The following is a 19,580-nucleotide window of genomic DNA, read 5'->3' as shown; positions in this document are numbered from 1 at the left end:
TTCTTTTCTTTTTCATTGAGCTCATCTTCATGCTTTTCTCCTTTTCTTTTCTTTTTCTCATGAATTTTTCTCTTTTCACAACAATTGAGCTCAATGCCTTTTACTTGCTTTTTCAATTTTCCCCCGTACAACCCCAAACTTGAACCTTTTCATCGCATACAATTAAGCTCATCCCAACTCAAGGTAAAGATTTACAAGACAAGGTTTCACATACTATTTAAGGCTAAGGTTCAAAAAGAGTAAAATATTTTCAAGCACTTTGGGTGACAATTAAGCCTTGATTTAATATATAAATAAAATATTTATTAAATTATGTAACAGTCAAAAGAATAATGTGTCTAAATGAATTAAATTATTTTAAAAAATAAAATATTGAAAAACATAAGTCTTATTATTTTAATAATTTCTTAATATATTTTAGTAATATATATATATATATATATATATGCTAGCTTTGAACTCTTGATACATTTTAATCATTCTTTATGTATTTTATATTTAATTATTGTTAGTTTAACGTTAAACGTAAATAATTAATTATCCGTTTTTATATAGCATACAATTTTAATATATAATGAAACAAAATGCATTTTACAATTTTGTATGTTGACGCTACCAATAGGTGGTTGCATGATAATTAAGTTGGAGAATGTTAAAGTTAGCAGACGAAGAAAATGCAGAAAATAGAGGAAGTACTGAAATTACAGAAAAGATAAAAAGCAGAAGGTGAAGAGAAAAGAGAGAGGATATAAGATATACATAAAATATATATTATTTATTAGATTTCCCTAATCATTCATTAAACATGAAATCAAGGAGATGATGGAAGGGAGAAATGAAATGGAAGGAAGAGTAGAGATTAGGGCACAAGTATCCTTCAACTTAAGGGATATCGTTGGTTAAACCGAATGGAAAATCTTTTGGTGGAAAATCTATTGGTGGTGGAAAATCTCTTGGTGGTGGGCAAAGCAACCCGAGAAATTCGCAGATATCCTCTAAGAACCTGACCCCATTGAGTCCCCTGTTGTCGGTACATATAAGGGTTTGACCAAACATTATGCAGTCGGGTTCGGGCCCGGGCTCGGGCTCGGGCTCGGGATCGGGGAGATCGGGGATATCGAATGTTTGCATGAGGTGTCGTGCTGCGAGTGCTCCCTCCATGATGAGGGAGAAAGAAATAGCAATCACAAAACCCAAAATTTCATATCTATGTTTTCTTCAATCTCTGCATATTCCACACACTTTCACCTTCCCTTTTATACACTTCAAATTATCAAATCAACTTCCTTAATTAACACTGCACATGTTTAGTATTTTTATTACTTATTAATATGGTTTCTTACGTGTTTGACAATCCAACATTAATATGGAATGAAGCCACTACGCTACTGTATGGTGAAGTAGTTTTATTATTCTAATGCTTCTTAGTTACCCAAGTTGCCACTGTATTCAACAAATTTTCTAAGAGTGATGACTATTTTTTCTCCGTAACGTAAAAAATAAATATAAATGTCTTTTCATTTGCAAAAACTTACTGAAAATTTTCAACTCTTTACAATCATCTTCTTTCTTTCTTTTTTTGTTGAAATTTATCCCATAATAATAAAAATATCATACTGATTAAAATATATCAAATTACAATATTTAAATAAATATAAATATATTAGTGATTGAACCTTTGACTCAATTTGTGATCATTTAAAATCTTGATTCTGCTACTAAATCGTCACTGATACTTTTTTTTTTTTAAATTTAATTTTTGTTTTTAAACAATGTAAACATGATGAATATTAAACTGGTCACTTCCTTATCTATTTGCTTCACTAACTTATTTTACTTTTTAATAAAAAAGGAGTAAAATGAAGGAAGGGGAAGAATTTTCATTCAAAAACTATACATATATATTTTATTTGTGATTTATAACTTCACAATGAGTGTAGCATGTGTATTTTTCTACCTATCAATGGTCTGTTCACATAAAAAAAATAAACTGAATCTCACAAAAAACTTAATCAATTTGCCGATTTTGAAAATTCTCTCGATGTCATGAAAATATGTCTGGTGTTAATACTAGAGGGTAGCATCTTGATCGAGAGGTTTCCTTGATTTCCAAGTTGAAATCCAAAAGAATAAATTTTAAGATGAATGTTTATATTCTATTGAATAATACATAGGGCTTAAAAAGAGTAATGACTGAATACCAAATTGCTTAGTGATAATTGTCATGTTAGGGATGTACCTATCACTATCATCATAGCCTTAACATAGAAATCTTTTGAAGTCATGTTTACAGGTGACGGACTAGAGGCAGGTATGCCAAGCACCTTTTCACAAGCCTTAATTTGAAACTATTTTTGTGTGTCAAAGGTTCAAAACATTCTAACATTGAAGAACAGTCTTAGGTTTTTCAAACTAGGTTCAGGTTTAAAGGTTAATTTTATCAAGAGCAAGCTAGGACATGTAAGAGTGAATGTTACATAAGTTGCATAGATTTTCTGGTATACTAAATTGCAATGTAATGAAGTTTTGCTTCAAATATTTTGGAATGCCAATAGCTACGGTTTGAAAAGTAACATAATTGTCATTACAGTTTGATAAACAAAAAATAATAAAACATAATCAAAAGAATCTCATGATTAATAGTTAATTATGAGATTCTTTTTAGTACTGTTCAATACATTATAGTTTGATAAAACAAAAAATAATTCAGTTCAGTTGATTTTAACTACATTTTAATTTAATTTAGACAAATTAATTTTTAATTCAGTCAAATTTTTAACCGTTAATTTCAGTTCAATTCGTTTTATCCACCTATTGTTCTCATTATTAATAGTTATCCCAAACTACATCTACGGCCACAAACTTTGATATTGTCATTCAACAAATTTTACTTGAGAGTGGTCATTAGTTTTCAGTGGTGGCTTCTTCATGCTTTCCACAAATTTTTTCCAGCATCCCAAACATTCAATATCTGTAAATTATCCCTGGCAGTTTTCAGGTTTTGACTTTGATTAAGGTTTAAAACCTTATTTGAGAAACTGTCACGACACTTCATTTGCATCTCACCCTTATCTTGCACCTCTTTTGTCTCATTTGCACTCACAAAAATCATATTTTGAAATCTAGTAAACCAAAAAACAAAATACATAACCAGCTTTTAAAATTCAATAAAGGTTTAAACCCTCATTTGGTCCTCATATTTGTGTGTCAATCACAATTTGGTCATCGTATTTTTTTTTGTCTCAATTGAATCCTATTACTTGTAAAAATGAAACAATTAAGCCCTCTCGGTTAAGTTTTCTCTTAGGGTTAAAAGATGCCGAACTGTATTATTTTTAAAATGATATGGCATTATGTATTAAATTAAATGGATTATGTGTTAATTACACATGGAAAAGTAAATTCTTACCATAAAAAAATTCCATTAAAAAAAAATTCCCACCCATTAACTTCGTCTTCTCCACAAAAACCGTATCCTTAGCCGTCAGCATTCGCCGCCAGCATGAGTCCACCGTCTCTCTTCGTCTTCTCCGGAAACAACCCTCTTCACTCGCCTTACTCACCCATGGAGGAAAATGCAAAAAGGGAATGAAATATCCATTGATAATATCATATAGAGGCAGACAACCTGCAAATAAGAAATTACAGAATCAGAAACCTGCACTGCGATTCATGCCTTCAAACAATGATTCGAACAGATCAAATGGATTGCTAAAATCCTGGCATAACAGAGAAATCCTTTGTTGAGAACTCAGAGGTAACTTACCTCTATCCCCATTTCAGAAACTTTAAGTCTAGCCTCTCCAAATCTGTCATATATGGATTGTTTGTTATGAGAGTGAGAGGAGAAGGCATTGACGAAGGGGAGAAAGAAAGAGAAAGGAGAAACCTTTTTGGCCGCAAGATTTTTCTGCCAAAATGCATTGCGCATAATCATCAAATCTCGGCAACTCGCTAGCCTTGCAATTCGTCATTCCCAAATCACCAGCAATCAGACCCATTTGATTCATCAACCAAATGTTCCTCCCACTCACAGGCATCGATCCCAAACCAATCAACTTTCCAACACCCTTGGAACTCAAAACCCCTTTCGCAACCCAAATCATTGCATCCGAAGAAGACGGCTTCGACGTCGTCGTTTTGGGTGGTCGAAACTTGGCTCCTCCATTCTGCTTCTACACTCATCAAAACAACACTGTTAGCACACTTACATCAATACCAACACACCACACCATAGTGAGATTCTCGCACCCGGATTCCTAAACTCACTATCTTCTTTCTAACCGAGGCGTTAGACGACGAAGGCGAGGCCGCCCTGACAGGGGAGGTCGATGATTGTCGGTGATTTTGTTCCGCCACGATTCCGCTGCCGCTTGAAGCCCAGCATTCGTGCGACCTCTTCGTAGACGCTACTAAGAGAAACAGAAAAACAAGAAGAAAGGTGAGCGCATCGGAGGGAAGCTCATCGGCGGCCTTCCACGTCGACGACGACGTTGGTATAAAAACTTTAGCCAAAGGGAAGCTCTTCCGATGGTGGTTGGAGAGCGAGGAGGGGTTGAGCTGAAGCATTCTGACTGAGGCGTCGCCGCCATCCCCTTCGTGTCGTTAAATCCCTAATTCCTCCCACTTATTATTTTATGATTCAATTAAAAAATCTAAATTATAAAACTTAATTCAACGTCAAAAGCTTTATTTTATATACTAAAATCCACGTATATAAATCTTTATAAGTAAGCTAATTTTCTATGCACCACGTCATCACAGACAGACGGTGTTAGTTATTACTTAACGGAGAGGCTCATTTTTACAAGTAATAGGACCGATTTAGATAAAAAAAAATACCATGACCAAATTGAGATTGACACACAAATATGAGGACCAAATGAGGGTTTAAACCTTCAATAAAAAAATCCACATGTAACCGTATTTTGAATTTTGATAAAAAAAAAAAAAAAACAAAACTGGAATCCAAAATCTGCTTTTTAAAAATAAGAATCATATTTCAAAATTCAAAAAAATATAATACTGAATGTCGAAAATTGTTTTCGAAAATCCAGAGTGGTATTTTGAAATTCGAGTAAATCCAAAATTAGATTTTGAAATTCAAGAATATCCCCAATCAGACATCAAAATTCAGAAATTCGAAACCAAATTTTGGAACACCAGAAAATTCATAATCAGCTTTTGAAATTAAAAAAATAAATAACTGGATTTCAGGATTCATATATTAAAAATCCGAAACCGGATTAAAAAATCTGAGAAAATCCAGATTTTGAAATTTGGGAAAATCCAAAACTAGATTTAGAAAATAAAGGAAATCAAGAATCAGTTTTCAAAATATCATAAATCTGGTTCATGAAAATTCTTAATCACATTTTGAAATCCGATAAATTCTAGAACTAAACTTTGAAATTTGAAAAATCTAGAATTGGATTTCGAAATCTAATTTTTGAGAAAATGAATTTGAAAATACTGAACAATCTCAAATTGAATTTCAAAATCCAAAAAAAAAAAACAAAAATGAATTCGAAATCTAAGAAATTCCGAAACGGGATTTTGAAATCCACAAAATATATATAATATGTAGGATTATAATTGGTGTCAGAATGAAATATAAGGTAAAATCACTGGTAAACTCTAAAAAGGATGGATTAAATAGAGTTTAAAAACTTTTCACAATTTTTGTAATAGACGTTCTTTGCAGGGGTTAAATAGTTCTTATGCAATATTGAACACTTAAAGATTTGATAAAGTGTTTAGAAAGTTATTAAATCGTTAACAAGAGAGAAGACTTGTTTTATACTAGTTCACCCTAAATTATCTACGTCAAGCTTTCCTTGAAACACTCTTAAAGTGTTACACTAATGTTTGAAAAAATTACATCAAATTTAACCATTCTTAGTTTACATCCAGTATAACCATTCCTGGTATAGTCCAATTGACTATATTACTTAATTCCTTTGACCTATACAAATAAGTATTTTTAAATCACTTCTGATTATACAAAAATACCGAAGTGTTTTTCTAAAAACAAGTATAGATAAAATATCTCTTAGATAGAATATTGGAGCAATACAAAGTTTATCTGAAAAACTTGTTAGAATGACTTTTCTTTCTCAAAGAGCTTAGACAATACAAGTGAAAAAGAGTTTTGCCAGCATTAGAGTATAATCAATGAATGTTCCTTATTTTTCTTCATATGATCTTCCATATATAAGTAGCTTCAAAAAAATTTGTTACTTAGTAACATTGACTTTGTCGTAGATGTGTAACCTTTTGGTACGAGGTCAGATACTATGTTGCATTTCCATATGCAATTGTGCTGCGTGTACGGATAGGGCATACAAATGCATTGAAGAAACATTTCCAAAATGTCTTCTTAAAAATTTTATGTCAAACATTCTAAAATGGCACAAACATTTTATGTCAAAAGAACAAACAAAAGCAAGTTCAAATTACATATCCTAAGGTGAGATATCATTTAATTCTTAAATTAATTATTTTGTGGACAAGTTATATGACAAAGGAACAAACAAAAGGAAATTCAAATTATATATCCTAAGGTGAGATAAAATTTAATTCTTAAATTAATTATTTTGCATACAAGTTATATGATATGAATTTTCCTTTATTTTATTATAGTGCAATAGATAGATTAGTACATGGGAATATGAGTACTACGTGATGTATTGGATCAAAGTTATGATCTAGGCAGGAATTTATGATAATTGGACAACGGTAAACACTTATAACTAATGCACGAAATCTACCATTTTAGGTACGCCGCTACATAATAACATTGTTTGTTTTAGGTGTACAATATTGAAGGAGACCAACGTAGAGATTAGGTTTTGATTAAGTGTTGTTTAAGTTTTGTTTAGGTTATGTTTTCAACTTTTTTGCCTCGGTTCAGGGTTAAACCGAGGCCAAATCCTCTGTTAAATTTTAAATTTTACTTAAATATTTAAAATTTGTTCATATCAGGGTCTATGGCCTCAATTACCCTAAGAAGTGAAGTCAAATCCCTGATGATCTAACTGTCAAATTTATTGTAAGACTGTAAATGTGGAATGTCATAATTTAGCAAGGGGTGTATGGCCTTGGACTCCCTAAAAATCGAGGTCAAATCCCTAATAGTCTGACTGACACCTTTATGAGATCAAATTGTAGATATGGAATGTCAGGGTCTTGTCTTGCAGGGTTTTTTAACTAGATTGTCACTCTGTACGTGATTATTAATTAGCCTATTGAGAAACAAATTGTGATTATTGTGTTACAATTCACTTATGATACAACCTTTCTGGTTGAAGCCAAAGTAAACAATATTATGATTATAAACAACATCCTAACTTGTTTTGAATGGATTTCAAGACTTTAGTTAATTTTCATAAAATTAAGCTAACATAGGAGTTTAGAGGATGCTGGGAAGGTTTTCATTGTTATTAAATTTACGATTCAAGTACTTAGACATTCCAATTTAGGTAAACCATATAAGGAATGATTTTTTGTTAGATGTAATATAAAAAGAATTGGAAAAAGGTTAGCTATACAAAAAGGTAGAAATTTAGAAATTTATCATTTTTATGAAGACTAACCATTATACCATTTGTAACATTAGAATATAAGATCTCATATATATATATATATATATATATATATATATATATATATATATANATATATATATATATATATATATATATATATATATATATATATATATATATATATATATATATATATATATATATATATATATATATATATCACAATTGTGAAAATATTACAATGACTAAGTTCACAATCCATTGATTTCCCTTCTCTTCTCATTACGGGTGAATCACTTTTCTATCTTTTCTTCATATTATTTTGTTTCTCCATAGTAACATGAATATGTTTGATATAACAAATAGTTGGTTAAAGTGATATTATTTCCATATATGTATCATGTTTTATAATTTAGTTTTGTAAAAAAAAAGATGAAGTAGAAAAAGAATATTCTATTAAAAGGAATTAACCAACCATTTTAGGAAAATTAATAATCAACAAAAATATAGAAATATTGCATTATGATTACGTGATTATTGTGTTGTTGTCAACGTAACACTGTACGTACTTAATATTATTGAATATTCTATTAATTAATTATTAATATGGTTAGTTAGGTGTTTGGCAATCCAACATTAATGAAGCCACCACACTAATAAATAGAGCTCGGCAAAAATAACTTAACTATACTAAAAAAATTGATCCATTTTTACTGGAAGTTCAGTATACTATTTTATGATTCAGTTTTTTAAACTCAACTTATATGAGAACTGTATCTACTCTAACTTCTTTTATATGCTTTGTTTTGCCAAAGAAACGTTATTTAATAATAAAATATTAATAAAAGAAACAGTTCACATAAAAAATTATTAATAATTAATTTTTTAAGACAAATTTTTTTTATCACAAATATTTATATTTTTTTATCAATAAACATATATTACTTTTTAAATAATATTATTTTAAGTTAAAAAAGTAAAATATATTTTTTTAAAAATTTTATTTTATTATATGATTAAGTAATAGAAATCATAAAAGAAAAAAAACTATATAAAAAATAATACTTTAAATATATTATATTCTTTAACATATTACTAAATATGTAAAACTATGTTAAAAAAAACTTTTAATGATGTTAAAATATGTGTAAGCGCACATACTAAAATAATTATTTATTTTAAAAATCAACTTACTTTAAAATAAATATCAATATTATTATTTTTAGATGATAGTATTTTACAGACTAAAACTAAATATATATTTTTTTAACATTAAATTTTATTAAATGACTATATAATGAAATATCATAAAAAAATAGTAATATAGAAAAAATAATTAATATTATAGAAATATCAAATGACAAAAAAAAATAACAAATGTTTATTAATAAATATTAGTTTAATTTTTACATAATAAAATATAAATAATAAATAATTTGTTAATAAAACAATTTTATGAGACAACAAAATAAATATAAATAAAAAATTATTTTAAAATAAAATAAGTAGATAAAAAGATAAAATAAATTATATACACATATAAAACAAAAAAAAATATAAATAAAAAATTAAAAAAATAAATATAAAAGTAAAATAATATTCATGACAAAATAAATATAAATAAAAAAATAAAAAATAAATAAAATAAAATAAAATAAATAAAAAATAAAATAATTTCCATACACATATAATAATAAAAGAAATATAAATAAAATAGAAAATAATAATATCAAATAATTAGAAAATTAATTTGTAAGACACTCATGAATAAAATAAAATAAATATTAAAATATATTTCAATAAAAAAGAATTCAGTTTAAAAACTAGTACAATTCAGTTTAAAATTACTACAATTCAATTTAAAATTAGTATAATTAGTTGTTCAGTTCAGTTTATATTGTAGTTTAGTACAATTTAATATAGTTCAGTTCAATCCAATTTGATAAAACAAAAAACAGTTTAGACAAATTAGTAGTGCAGTGCAGTTCTATTTGTCCACCCCTACTAATCTAATAGTTCGTATGATTAATAGTTACCCAAACTTTCATATTGTCATTCAACAAATTTTACTTGCGATTGGTCACTGGGTTTGAATGGTGCCTTCTTCCTTCATTTCACAAATTTTTTTCCTACACCCTAAACACTCCCATATCTTTAATGCTTTGTTCACATAAGATAATTTGGGGGAGAGTGATTGAATGAATATGAGGGGATTTGAGAGTAAATTTTTTGTTGTTTATAGAGTGGATTTGGAAGTAATTGAGAGTGGATTTGGAAGTAAAGTTTGGGAGAATTAGTGTAGGATTTGATTCATGTGACAGATTTAAAAAAATTGTTTAATCGGTAGAAATTAAAGATTACCAAAATGCCCATAGTTATTAAAGTAATATAAAATGATAATTGTTAATGTTATATTTAATTGTAAAAATGTTTATAAAGAGTAAAAAATTAAAAATAATTATTAAAATTAATTTTTAAAAAGTAAGAATGTTATAATTTAGTAAAATGAATTTATTTTTAAATGTAGTATTTATTTGTAATATAATTTACTACCAAGTAGTATGAATTTATTTGTTATGGAAGTGAGATTGATTAATTTTGAAGAAACAAATAATTAAACGAAGTTAGAATATTACATGACATAAAAAAAAGTGCGAACATAACATACAAAAATATTTGTAATAGTTTATGATGAAGTTGCTTCAGTGAGGTATGTAAGCAATTTATTGAAACAATATTGTATTGGCATCCCTATTAAATGTCTTGTATGGGATGGATGTGAAGATAGAAAGTTGAAGCACAATATGAATAAATTATCATCTTGAATGTTCATAGTCCGTAATAAGTTATGAATTTGTTCTGAAGTTGAATTAGATGATTGAATCCTAGTCGTTAACAGCAAATTTCGATGCTCCATGGCCTGTATGTGTCGTTCAAGAATTGCACATAGTCTTGTTCTTTGAGTAATTCATTTTTCCAATTCATCAATGACTATACAATCCATCTGATTTGCAGTTCATTAAGTTGACAATAAATAAAAGTATGAAAACTGATTTCAAAGCAAGTAGAACTAAAAAATAGGTAATGTAAGTTATCAAACACATAAGTCAATTTAAGCAAATAAGTCATGTAATAAAGTCACAGAATAGTAAGCAACTTAATCATCTAAATGGTGAAGAATTAAGTTAACATCCTGATTCAGGTGAGCAAATTGTCGGTTCATGTCGAGCAATAAGTTTGCCATATTATCTTCAATACGCTGAACCCGTAACTGCATTTGTTCTATACCCTGCATTTTGTGTTGCAAGTCTTGTACCCCCTCCCACATTTGAGTCATCATATTAGGATATTTGAATAACACGATTTTTGACCATCATACTTCATATTAGAAACATTCAACCAATCAACAAGTTTCAATCTAATTCTTCTCTTGTTGACCTTAGTGAGAATATATCCATTTCCAGAAATCTTCAAATTTGAATAAAAGACTTTGATCAAATTCGGATAGATGGGTCTCTGCAATGTCAAAAATTCAACCATTCCTTGAAATAGAAGATGATGTTGAAAATATAAGCCTGAACCGGCAAATGATTCGAAATTCATAATTTTTGAAACAACTATATTTCTTGTGTAGAAATCAACTGCATAAGTTTCCATCTAATGGTTGTGACTGAAGAAACGACGCTGATCTAATTGTTCTGCAACATATGGTCTGACATAGGTAGCAACTTCTGGCTCAGTTATGGTTTCTTTTCCCTTACGACTTTTTCTAGGCCTTTTGGTTGATGATGAGACCATTTAGCAATTACTTCAACAAAACCATAAATAAAAATAATAACTTAAATCATAACAAATTATTCAATATTAATAATAACAACAAACAAAGACAAACCATTAATGAGCCATAACCATAACTCAAAAATTGAAGGTGGTTAAAAACCAAGAAGTCATAATTACAAAACAGGTACATATAATAGTATAATAGTAATACAACTAATTATTTAAGGCATTTTAACAGTCACCACCCAAGATCATTTTACATAACTTATTGTATCTCTTGTGTGGTGGAAGTCCCATCAACGTCTTTGTACATGTGGGGTTTCCACATAAGAAATCATAACATTGCTCGAGCAAGTTTTCATCAGCAATACTCATAACACTCAACATTTCATATATATCGCCATCTGTATATGTGAATGTCGGAGTGCGACATAGGATCTCAGTTTGGGAACGTAGTATTTCATTTCTATTTTCTATTGCATCTACTTGACGCACGACTGCATTTGAAATCTTTTCAAAATGAACATTTGTAGATCCTAGGACATTTGTGAAACATTTAGGGTTGGTCATCAATTTATCAAATTGAGCGTTTTTACATCAGTCTTACAATAAAAAACATATGAATGAAGATAATAATATTTTTTTATAAAGAATGATTAAGCTTATTTACATTACTGAAATAATAATTAAATTATGTAACAATTAACTTATTGTACGTGCTTATATAGATTGAATTGCTTATTTTACCGATCATCACGATTTGGCAAATGGATATATATTTTACGAGAATACAAGTTATCTAGGGATAATAAGCATGTAGAAGAGAAAAGAAAGAAGACATGAGATATACATAGAGATATATGTAAAGTATGAGTGAAATATATATCATTTATTAGAATGCCCTAATCATTTATTAAACATAATCATTTATTAAAGATGAAAGAAAGGAAGTGATGGAAGGGAGAGATGAATGGAAAGGAGAGTGGAGATTAGGGCACAAGTATCCTTTAGTTTAGGGGGCAGTGGTGGTTGAAGGTGGTGGTGGTGGTGAAGGACAGACCCCGAAGAAGTTGCAATTAAAAACCGCAAATAGCAATGGTTGTAATGGTGAGAAGGATGGTGATGGTGATAATGTTGATGGATTTGGAAGGTTAGGAATATGCACGAGATGTCGTGCTTCTACTGCTCTCTCCATCATGCATGAGAAGGAAACAGCAATCACAAATCCCACAATTATCCATCTTTCACAGAAAGAACCCATGCTTATGCCTCCTTCAATTTCAACTTTAACTTTTTATTCTACTTCACACCAATCCCACCTTCCCTTTTATACACAAATTACTCAATAAAATATTAATTAATAATTTATTTTTATATACAAAAGAATATTAAAAATAAATTAACCAACCATTTTATAAAAATTAATAATCAACAAATATATGAATACTTATTATGATTACGTGATTATCAGACTATTGTGTTAATGTCAATGGTTAACACTGTACGTACTTAATATCGTTGAATATTGTATTAATTAATTATTAATGTGGTTTGGCAATCCAATATTGGCGCCGGCTACAATGAAGCCACCACACTAATATATTATATATTATAGTGAAGTAGTTATTAGTTCTTATGATTCATAGTTCTTATTTATAAACTTAAATTAACTTCTTAAATTGAGTAATGCCATTAAAAAATAAAATTAACTATATATAATCAAATCATGTCTTTGAAAGTGAATAATAATATTAAAGTGCATAATTTAATACATAGCTTGTCTTTCCCCACCCTATCAACCATTTGAAAAATTTATCTCCTCCATGCCCAATATCCAACTTTCTTTTTTCCATAACCAAAATTGATAGATTTATAAATTACAAACAATAAACCCTTACAAGCTCTCAATTTTCTTCATAACAACCAATAAAAGTATAGCTGAAAGCTTGGTCATTGAAAATAATTAGTAATCAATCTTTAATTGGTCTTTGATTTTTCCTTTGTAAAACACCTTATGTTTTTTTTTTTTTTTTGTATTTTCTCTTCTGACGGAGATAAAGAGAAAGAAATAGAAAAATATGAGTGTACTCAAAGATGGGGACCATGACCCCTTTATGTAACCTCTGTCAATTGTTTTTCCTAAGTTTTAATAATTTCAATTCGGTCTCTTTAACAAATTAAATTTATTGTTAGTCTTTACACTATATACCTTTCATGACATGTATACCATTAGCCATATCTACTTAATTCGATAACTTTATAAAGTTGACTAATAAAATATAAAGATTTTAACACGTTTATTAACATTTTACACACACACACACACACACATATATATATATTACCCAAATTACTAACAATCTTCCACTAGTCAAAAATATATATATCCAAACAAATATTTACAAATGTGTTAGAATTTATGAGCTTAAAATTGTCATTATATACTTTGAGCATATCCAAAGGTCTCGTCCATTTAATATAGAACCAAAATAGTTTTCATTGCTCCCATCGCAATCAAATTGAAAATGATCATCAATGTTGACACAATCAAATGACAGGAATTCATTCTCAAAATTATGTGAAGGTGATATTTGTACACGTCTATTTTCAACTAGAATTGTCAAAACGGGTCACAATCCGCAGGCCAACCTGGCCTACCACGGGTTCGGGCCGGGTTGGGTTTGAAAAATTGTATTTTTCTTTTATGCGGGTTAGATTTCAACCCGACTCATTTAAACCCGGCTCATGCGAGTTGAACTCGTGGTGGGCCGGGTTGGCCCACCAACCCCCCTATCTAATTTTATTTTATTAAAATTTAATTTTAATTTTATAAAACGAATATTTATTATTTCTTTTTTGCTTGAAAAAATTATTTAAGTTCCCTATTTTCAAAATTAATTAAACCCCGATATTGGGAGTGAAATTTGAGAGTGAAATTTGTTTATATTTGAATTATAGAAAGTTTGTAATTATTTTTATTTTAAAAAAATTGTAATTAAGTGAGCCAGTGACTCAACCCATTTACCCATCAACCCGTGGTGGGTCAGACCGGGTTTGAATTTTTCTGGCTCACTAATAATTGAGTCGGGTTGGGTTAACTCACTAAGTGACCAATTCGTGGTAGGACAGGACGGGTGACCCATTTTGTTGACTCTATTTTCAACTGGTCTTTTACTTTATCTTAGTAAGATCGATGCAACATCCTTAATATTCAAAGTGTCATTATGTTCCAAAAAAACATTTTACACCAATTAAAAAAGGCTTTTAATATTGGTTTTTATACATATATAGACAGTATTCAACTTTTTATACCGGTTCACGAACAAGTATAAAAAGAATAGTTTTTATACTGGTTATTTTAAGAACTGGTATAAAAAATCTCTTTTTTATACATTTTAGGATGAGAACAAGTATAAAAAATGTCACTTATTATACCTATTGTTTTCTGAACAAGTATAGAAAGAGCTTTTTTATACCTATTCTGCCAATAACAAATATAAAAAAGGAGACTTTTTATACTTGCTGCGAACATAAATGATATATAAGTGAGATTTTTTATATATGTTATCAAAATAATCAGTATAAAAATGATACTTTTTATTGCTTTTTCTAACAATAACCTGTATAAAAGATAACGTTTTTGTTTCAATACCAAATGTGCAACCACTGTTCACCAATAAAATTTATATAATGTGCATCCCACAACTTATAATATTCCTTTCTTGCTAATATTTTTGAATGGGGAAGAATTCTTAGCTTAAATGAAACTTTGTATTAAATATCGATGTCGTAAGATTAATTTAAAAGACAGGTTTAAGCTAGAAACCAACTGCAGAGAAGAAAAGGGATAAACAAAACACTTGCACTTTAGAACGTGATTTTGCTAGAACAATCTAAGGTTAGCTGAAATAGAAGTTTAATGGGTTCACTTTGTAATGGTTCTAGCATTATTGATATGCCAACAAATGGAATGAAAAATCCATAAAAATGCCAAAACAAATATATAACACAAAAACAACAATATATAAATTGAATTATTGAGGCATTAACTATGTATCAGCTGTTATAAAATAATAAATACATTAATTGTGTTACACAGCCTTATCAAGGTAACTTCCAACTTATGAACCACCATTGCACAAGTATCCAAGTCCTATAACTTCCCATAATGAACTGGTCGGCATGCTACAATTTTACTAATTTGATCGATGATATCTAGAAAGAAACAACATTTAGACATGAAGATGGTGGAAGTCAACTAAAGAACTATATGGACAAATAGGGAAATGCATAGAAAAGAAAACCAAAACGGTAAGGCCATTACTTAAATTGACCTTCCACAAAAGTTTCCTTTAATTTACCATCACAATGTACACAACAATAACAGTTAGCCATAGGCAAGTAACAACTCCAGAAACATAAATAATTATAGTCATACAAACAATTAAACGTTAATAATCCAACTAATGGAAAAAAATAGTCCTAGAAAAAAATATAATAAATACAAAATATTTTATATGCTGATGATGTTCTCTTAACCTTCATTTCATACTTCAAATTAAGTGCTTTCAAGGGAAAACTGTATTCATTTCTTACTGACCTAATAAATAAGTGCTTTCCTTGTTTCAAACCAAATGGTTCTTTAATATATACATTTCATTAGGCACTGAATTATTAAGTTGCTAAAAATTTATTAAGGGTGATATAAAGTTAAAACCATATTAAAAGGAAGTATCAGAGCAATTATCCAAAGCTATAAGTAACCCGCACAGAGATTCCAAGTTTATATCCATTCATCATAATTTAGAGGAACATTAGAATTGAAGACACATGACACTTTTCTATTGAAGAAACAAGTTGAGGTCATTTTCAATATTTCGGAAAAAGATTGCGTCAGAATTAGTTTCAATAATATTGATCAAAATGTAACCTTTTATTTTCATACAGTGTTCTAGTATTATTACTAATATTATTAAGGAAAAAGTTTTTTTAGCAATACTTTTTTAACAATTTTTTGACCACGCATACGTGGTAGTTTGTAATTGGTCCATTTTAAACATTATTTTAAATATAAATTCAAATAGACCAATAAAGTGATGACATATATATCGTTGTCAAAAAGTGTTGTCAAAATATCATCATCGTATTATTAAATCACATATGTCACTGTCGTTTGCCTGAAATCATTGAAAAGTTATAAATGTTGTTCATTACCTTATTTCTTATAGTTGTAGAACAATCAGTGTTTGCCGTTGAAACAACGCCTTGTATTATTTTGGACGCTAAACTTATATCATCTATAACTGTAAAACAAATATGTTTAACTCTTCAATGCCTGTAAAAATCTACATCTAGTTATATTTATGTATGAACAATGAAGTCTGCTATCTTTGCAAAAATAGTGACATCTAAAGGAATCTCAGTTGAGTCTCTCTGTATCGTAGTAATCACTATAAAAATAATACATTTTAAGAGGAGTTATCTTCCGACGGTTTTTGAAACTCCAAATAATTTCGGCGGTTTATAAGTAAAAACCGTTCCCAACAATTATTTATTTATTTTTAAATAATTTCGGACTAATCACTGTAAACCCCCTTTTCACTTCCTCTTCATTTAGTGTGGAACTTGATTTTTTCTTTTCATCTTCTCCCAAACCCTCCCCATCCTATAAACTGATTTTCAGTTCCAAACTCCTCCTTTACCCTTTGCAAAATCCTAGATTTCACCGATCCCAACTTCCCAAGCTCTGCAACGCATTCGTGTCCGACCTGCGGGTCCATATCCTCCTTGTCCTCCTCCACACGACTGACGTTGTCCACCAGCACCGCTCGTCATCATCGTAGAAGCGCAAAAGCAGCACAGCACGACACTTAGAGAGCTCGAAGATCTCGTTCTTTTGAAAAGTCTATTCTTTGCTTAATTGGGGGCATTGAGATGTAATGTGATTTCATAAAAAATTAACCAAGGGGTTATGCTCTGAGAGACTGATTTGGATTTTGACTTGTGAAGGGGAGGCTTCTGGATGGTTCTCTTGTGACGGTGAAGGTGCTTTCGGTTGAGGTGGAATCCATGCGAGGAGAGAGGGAATTTGTGGCGGAATTGGCTACACTTGCAAACATCAAGCACCAAAATCTTGTAAGTTTGAAAGGGTGTTGCGTGGTAGGTGTTCATAGGTATTTGGTGTATGATTATATGGAGAACAACAACCTCTACAAAACTTTCTTAGGTATGATTAATTTCTGTTATGTGTTTCTGAGTTTCCAATTTAGGGGTTGCAGTTGGAGGCAAAAGTTATAATGGTTCTGTTTTTGATTGAAAGGTTCGGAGGAGAGAAGAATGAGATTCAGCTGGGAAACAAGGAGGGAAGTATCATAGGAGTGGCTCGGGGACTTGACTTTCTCCACGAAGAGCTTAAGTCTCATAACGTACACAGAGACATCAAAGCCAAAAATATTCTTCTTGATCAGAATTTCACCCCAAAGGTTTCGGATTTCGGTTTGGCAAAATTGGTGAGAGACGAAGCTTCTTACATCAGCACTCGTGTTGTAGGGACATTGTAAGTTACAACATTAAGAAACAAAAGAAGGAACTAGCTTGATTAATTAATTTGAATCCTTTTGATGCCATGACTAAAGGGGTTTGTTCTGATAAATCAACAGAGGTTATCTAGCTCCAGAATATGCCAATTCCGGATAGGTTTCAAGAAAATATGATGTTTAGAGCTTCGGAGTGTTACTTCTGCAAATCGTGAGTGGCCTAGCAGTGGTGGATGCGTATCAAGACATTGAACGTTTCATAGTGGAGAAGGTATGAAATGAAATTGAAGTCAAACAAACACATAATTGCTTTTAGCTTTGTGGCGTTGGAAAAGGGACTAATTAAAATGGGCTTTTTTTTGTTTATGGTTTGGTAAAATGGAATGTGGTGGTTGTGTGTTTGAAGTTTGAAATTTGAAGTTTGAAGTTGAAGATTATTACAATTGCAGGCGTGGGCAGCTTATCAATCTAATGATATGTTAAAACCGGTGGGTCCCATGTTGAACAAGAATTTTCCAGAAGAGGAGGCCATAAAGTTCTTGAAGGTGGGGCTACTTGGTGTGCAAGAAACAGTGAAGCTTCAGCCACGAATGTCAGAGGTGGTCGAGAAGTTCACCAACAACATTGATATGAAAGATGTTAAAATTTCGAAACCAGGGTTCGTTGCTGATCTGAGGAACATCAGAATCAGAAACCAAAACTCGTCCCCGGAAACAAGTTCTGTTGGACAACCTTCCCAAGCTCCATTTGGAGTTCAGCCAATCTTGCTCGTTAATTAGATTATTGAACATGTTTTAGGATAGGATCTTAACTAATTGGTCACATCCTCAAGAGCAATGACATGGATTCACACAGTGTTTATAGTCATTTATTGTTCTTTGTATGCATTGCATAGGTTCATTTCTTTCATTTTTTTAGTTTTTGTTTTGTTGAATGCTTCCCGAGAGAATTCTTCTCTCTCACTAAATAGTCGCATTTGGCATGCTAATATACTGGAAATGTTGAGGTTGTCCTTAATGGTTATAATTTTATTTTTTAAAAAAAAAACTGATTTTCCAGCAGTTTTGGAAAAATCGTCATTAATTACTCACAGTTTTGGAAAATCCTCAATAATTACTGACAGTTTTGGAAAACCCTAAGTAATTATCGACAGTTTTGAAAACTCCTGTTGTTAGTTATGATGTCATTTTTCTCAATGGTTGATGTAACTGTGGGAAAGGTATTTATGGGGTTAAAACCTTCAATAATGTAAAAAAAAAAAAAAAACCCTAATAAAATTGGGTTTTTTTTTGTAGTAAATCTCTATAAATATGGCTAGTGGATTTCAAGATTTTTAACCAAATGTAATTTTGTTTAATATTGTTATACACAAAACAAACATGAGATAAGTTAGAATAATATATACCACATATGTATCAATACAAGCCTTGGAATTATTGCTATATATCAAATTACCTTCGAAAGAGAGTCGGGCTTTGTGACCTTATCAATATTCTTCTTATCAATATCATTGACCTTATAATATGACAAACCACACTTGATAACTTCTTAACTCTATAAACTTTTTTCAATATAAAATATAATGATTAGAACATGCCTTAATCTTTTGATATTTCATATCTATCGGACAAAGTATTTTTTCTGTCTCATACATTCGATAAGATACTATATTACTTTAAAGAATCATCATTCATTACTATCCAACATCGACCTTGTC

At 30.0% G+C, this 19,580-nt stretch overlaps 1 pseudogene; it reads left to right on the top strand.

Moving 5' to 3' along the window:
* The first annotated feature begins 17,327 nt into the window (after positions 1–17,327).
* On the top strand, positions 17,328–18,741 carry LOC106766322 (annotated as a pseudogene).
* The last annotated feature ends 839 nt before the right edge of the window (positions 18,742–19,580 follow it).

Source organism: Vigna radiata, chromosome 7 (assembly GCF_000741045.1).
Source record: "Vigna radiata var. radiata cultivar VC1973A chromosome 7, Vradiata_ver6, whole genome shotgun sequence".
NCBI lineage: Eukaryota > Viridiplantae > Streptophyta > Magnoliopsida > Fabales > Fabaceae > Vigna > Vigna radiata.
Note: the sequence above shows the minus strand (reverse complement) of the source record. Positions and strands in the feature narration are given on the sequence as shown.